This window comes from Drosophila eugracilis, unplaced genomic scaffold (genome assembly GCF_018153835.1).
Source record: "Drosophila eugracilis isolate 14026-0451.02 unplaced genomic scaffold, ASM1815383v1 contig_2154, whole genome shotgun sequence".
NCBI lineage: Eukaryota > Metazoa > Arthropoda > Insecta > Diptera > Drosophilidae > Drosophila > Drosophila eugracilis.
This window is the reverse complement of record NW_024573038.1, coordinates 7,598,506-7,604,505: the sequence shown is the minus strand read 5'-3', so window position 1 is coordinate 7,604,505 and position 6,000 is coordinate 7,598,506.

Genomic DNA, 6,000 nt, shown 5'->3' with positions numbered 1-6,000 from the left:
AGTACTTCAATAATATTTGGCTAAGAGACTTGAGAGCTAGGAACTAAGAACTTAAGATGGATCTCTGTTTCTTACGTTAATCTGATCAAAATCTATAAAAGTAATCCCAAGAAACTAAATTATCGGTGTATATACTAGAACTAAAGAAAGTGGTTTTGAAAGTAAGGAATGTATTAAAGCAACTCCTTCGCTCTCGATAGGTCTAATGTTTCTATTATTCTATTACTTTTCCCAACCCCATAAAAAGAGCAACACTAACTTATCCAACAACCCCATAAATGTTATGAAATCCATATAGCATATCCACTTAGTTTCAATGTTATTTTTTTTCATGATTTAAAAACTTTTTCACAGGTGTGAGTTAGGTAGGAGGAGGGGTGGTTAAATCACACTAGAAAAGCCTTCAAAGACACACAAATGCACTTGGCAGGACAAATGTGTGGCTCAAATGGTAGCGGCAAGAAAACGTTGCTAAAAGCCTCAATCCGAGCTGCTCGCTCGGGCTGCTGGGCACTTAGGATGGCAATCCTTTCTTCGCAGGATCAAAATTCCCCAATTCCGAATTCCAAACGGAACCATAGAAGCTTCGCTGGGATTCCAAATGGGATACAAATGAACGCCTTTTCCGTGCAACCCAACGCCACTGCCATAGCCATGGTCGAATGGACCACTTAGTGAGCCTTTGTGGCGCAGGAGGAAAATGTAGAGCCTGGCGCGCTGAAGCTCTATAGCTGGCTCTTCTAATGCTTTGCACGTTTTTCCAATAAAATAGGTACAACAACACGGGACCGGGCAACAATCCTTTAAGTTCTTCGATACATCGCCGGGGAGCAGGAAACTGGAGCTGACGAAGAGTGGCTTTTTAGTTCTCGCGCCCATCGCTGCACAGGGAAAAAGAAAAGCCTATTAATTAGTTGGGTCAGTTTTTTGAAGGAAATTACACTTTAGTATTGAAAATAAGTAAGAGGATTGGTTTTTTTTTTTGGTTTATTATTTAATTTAAGATATATTTAGCAAAGTTCAAGTCAAAAAAGGTATTTTAGCCAGAAAGCATTGGCAAATCGAAGTGTTAAGTTTCCGTGGCGATGATTCTATTTTTTGGCTTATTTTTCTTATTTCTTTCTTATATTTTAATCTTGTTATAAATCTCTAATCTAAAAAGTTAATATTATATTCTACAATATCTTAATCTTACTGTTAAGTTTTTCTTAATTTTCCACCGTGTAGGTTTTGGTGCAAAGTTGGATGAGCGGTAACTGCCATGAACATCGATTTTCATGTGATTTGTGTAGACGTGTTTGGGTTTTATTGATTTTCACTTGATTCCCTCCATATGCTTGAATATACTTAAGCCGGTACGTGCACATCTCCATCTCCATCGCCATCGCCAAGCCATCCGCATTGGCATTCGCATTCGCATCCCATGCCATTTTATCCCCAAGCCCAGCGCACACATCATATCCCCAAACCCCAACCCTATCCCTATCCCGTTCCCATTTTTATCCCAGGTCGGTCGTTGTCGACAGCAGCCGAGCAACCGAGCAGCTCTAATGTCAGGATCATGCGAGGTTATCAACATAATTTCGAAAACCACCCATCCGCACCAGCCATCGCCACCACACGCCACTCCACCCACATCTTTCTAGTTTATGATGTAGTAGATTTCTGTTTCTTTTCCTGCAGCATCATGAAGATGATGAGAAGAGCGGTAGTGGGAGTGGTCGTGGTAGTGGTTCTCGTACTAGTGATACTGCTAGAACTGGTCGTGGTCGTGGTCGTGATGAGCAAGATGGGCGCGTGTGCGGTTTGATAAGACGCCAGCGATTCGGCTCCATTTCGTTTGACTTTCATCTGGCATCTCCGGTTTAGGCCATCTTAAAGGGATTGGGGGTTGCTTTTAAAGAGGGGAACGTGTTAGTCTTTTAGTCAGTCATGGGTGAAGATATTGGCTTACCTAAGGAATACATTTTTCAATCTATTTTTATATCAAAATATCATTTTAATTAGGGATCAGTTAGGAACTAACCAGATGGCCTCTCTACCAAAAAAAACTCCATCACATTTAAAGAACAGTAAGACATCACATCGGAAACTGGGCAAGTCCACGCCCACAACGATTGTTGCGCCACAAAGAAGAATTGAAGTATTCCTTGAGCGGCGGAGAACAAGGCAGGCAATTGCCATCAAGTGAGAGGTTCCCATTTATTTGTGGCAGAACGCTGTGGCAATCAAAGGGCCTGCTGGCATTTGTGGATTCCTGGACTCAGTTGCCTGCCTCGTTACTCATTTCGTTTCGTTTCGGCTGACATCTGACATGATTATGTACATTTGTCCCCTGGTGGTGGTGTCGCCCCACCCGTTCCCCCCATCCCTTCAATCCAAGCCACCGCAGAAGCTGACGCAATTTACATGCCATGCTCAGAAGTAGAATATGCACTGGGAGAAATCGGTAGCCTTTGGCCAAAACTCCCTTGAGTGAGGGACGAAGTAGGAGGAAGATGAAGAATCTTTGAGCAAAATAAGGAAAATCCACACAGAAAAGGATGATCATGGAGCTCTTGAATTTTACTATAACTTGAAGTTACATCAAGAAAATCCAACCAGTTTTTCTCCCAGTGCACCCTCGACGAGCCCAACGACCAGCAACTCTAATCTATCAGCGGTCTCTGCGCTTTGCGCTTACCTCGAATATTTTGCACTTTTCCTTTTTGGGGGCGACAAGAGCTCCTTAGCCCGGCTTTCTCATTCACACTTCCTTCTCGTGTTTTGATCGCCAAACCACATTCGCCGGGATTGCTTGCCTGGCGACGGAGGACGGCAGAGGACTTTGCCTGGCATGGCACAAGTGTCCTTACAACATTTTTTACTTTGTAACGCAAATTCTGAAGTAAGCATGAATAATGCATGCATTGTGTGTAATTCTTCAAGTACTTTGCCGTGCCGACGACAAGCACACATCAGCGGCCCAGTTACCCGAACCACTGTTACCATAGCCAGGACTAAGAACTCCCAACCAACACCCACCTCCCCTCTAAAAACACACACACACATGCGAAACCCTTCTCACTAACCACAACCTATTTATATACTTTTTGGCTGCTTTTGCAGCTTGCGGGGCAAGCAATCCAGCCGGGTGTCCAAAATTTATTGCAAGCTTTTTGAATTACAAATTTATTTTAATAATTCGGAATACGAACGGAGACATTTAAGGAAAACACTTTCTCGGAGAAATGGTGATTTGCTATCTTGGTAGAAAGGTTGAAATGTGTTTTATAAATGCTTCTTGAGCTTTATTTTATTTTATTTAATTTTTTAGAATTTTCTAAGGGGAACATTCAAGAAGACCTAACTTAAAAACCCAAAAAATGTACTTTTCTAAACTATTTTTGGTCCATATTGAAAGAAAACCCTTTTTAATTTTTTATAAAATGTAAAATTAATAAACTGAAGAATAGTTAGAACAAGTTCTAGTACCCATCTATCACTATTTCTCCTTTAACTTGGCAATTCTTTGGCGTCTTAGCGAATCGATATCCACTTGGAAATGCAAACAGAGCAAGAAGCTAATGACAATGCGGTAAAATAACCGCGACGCCCATTTAATTGAGCCCTTTACCTGAATAGTGCAGAAATCAAACAGCACCACCACTCTACTATATATATCTTTATGTATATATATACAGTATTAACCATTCCCCATGACGGAGACAAACGGAGGCCCAAACCGCAATCCGTTTCATTATTTAGTCTGGTCGGGAATTAAGTGCATGTATGTTGCATTTTGCCAGGTTCCCACAGTTGTCAAGACACCCCCCTCTTATTATTGACTAGTTAATATTATTATGTATGACCATAACATATGAACAGGGACTACATTATAGCAATATGTCATTGAGGTTAACTAGTTTGAGGCAACTTTAATCAGCGCAATTGAGAAAGTAGTTAGACTGTGCAATTTAAACAGAAAACTTTGCAGAAAAAGTTAAAAATTTGATATAGTTTGATCAATGTATTATATAGCAAAGTTAGACCATCTGTTTCCAGTTAAAATTTGAAATGCTTACTATTAGTAACCCCTGACCCTTGCAGAATTTTAAAAAAATCTCTCACTCTCCTTGATGGAAATTCACTTAGTCATTTTCACAGCCATTAGCTGGGCCAGAAAATGCTGAGACGAGCAAACGAATTCTCCCCAACTTCTTTTTTTCTCTTTTGCCAATTTTCTTCAGGTTCAAGTCACGTCAAGAAGTGGACAAGCCCCCACAGGACGCGTGTTGCTGACCAAATGAGCAGCTCCAAAAGCCTCCTGCCCACAAAGTATCCAGGCGGTCCTAAAGAAAGCGCTGAGAATTCAAACTTTTAAAAGTTTTCAGCTTTTCACTTTTTTCTTTTCAATTTGAACGAATAAGAAGAAGAAGAAGAAGAAGAAGAAGAAGAAGCTGTGCAGGTCGAAGGGAAGCTGTGGAGCGTCGTTAATGGTTTTTGCAAAAACTTATGAAACAAACTATACACAGGATGGCTCCACAGAAGTCCTCCTTCTCCAACTGGCCCAGGGCTTCAGCTTCAGTTGCCGACCTGTACTGGCCACGTCAAAGACATCTACTTCAAAATGAGCGAGGGTAGATCTAAAAATACAGCAGGTTTAAGATAATGATTATGATAAATATAAAACATACCAAACAAAGGGTGTGTAGATTTTTCCTTTGCCTTGTTTTTTTTTAAGAAAATTAGATTAGCCTTAACTATTTTTCAATTCGCATTTCCTATTGATATGTATGTGCTGAATTCATTCTCATCTGATACGGTTTTCCGTGGAAACCCTCGCCCTTGTTGGCCAGTGTAATGTCACGTACACTTTCACTTTTCTACAGGGCTCAGCGTCAATACGTCGTCGTCCTTCGGAAAACGAACCTATTCAAAGCCTTCATGCGTTTGAATTCTATTAGCTCAAGAAAGGATTTTCTGTGCTTTGGTTCCCAGATGGGGGCGGCAACTGGAATGGGTTCCAGGCTGCTGTCACAAGCACTTTTTCAGCGTTACGTTTGTCGTTCCAAGCTGCCCCCAAAGGGTAGGGGGATGTATTTTCATCATTTTCATTTCTGGACCTAGTCGTGGTCCGTGTACTGCTTCTGGTCCTACTCCTGCTCCTGCTCCTGCTGCTACTGTTCCCATTCCAGATCCCAATGATTCTGGTCGTGCCATGCACATCCAATTGACATTTCAGCTTAAGTCATTGTGTAAGGCAGCAACAAAGGGAGCGCCAACAAAACGGAAAGCAAGCAAAGTCCGGACAAGTAGCAAGCCGAAGCTGTCCGCCGTTCAAACACCCGGATCCGACCGACCAGTGATGTTAGCTATGTGTCTAGAGAAGAAGGTTTAAATTAATTTAGTAAATTTGAAAAAGAATATTGAATTTGTTTTAATTTGGTTTAAAGTTATTTTCAAACTTAAAGTTTTATATTAAAATAACATTATAATAATATTTAAGATCTAGAAAAGTTCACCCGTTTTTCCAAGCTGAACTAGCATCACTGCAAAATACTGTCAATCCCTTCCAGCTGCCGAGTCCGTACACTTATTCTGCTCACTGTGCGAAAAACAAAGCACGAAGAAGGAAGTAAAGTGCAAAAGCTGCAACGGCAACAAAGGCGCACACAATTACCGAGCACTGTGTCCGCCCATCGCCAAAACCCCCAATCAGCATTACCACCCACTCGGTCAGTGGATGTGGCAAATGGGTGAGCTAAGCAAGGACGATGGAGTCCTTGGTCGAACTTTCGTGTTTACACAAAAACATTTAGACTGATCCCGGCGCATAGTCGGGGTGCTAGAATGTGGGTTAATGGACGAGGAAAAGGGTTAAGAGCAGGGAATGTGTTTGGGGGAGATTTTATAAGATTGATGAGGAAGAGGGCAGGTAGAGGTAGAGGTGGAATTCCCCTGGGTGAATGCAGGATAAACCCCTAGTTTTCCTGAATTAACATCCGATTCGAAAGTATG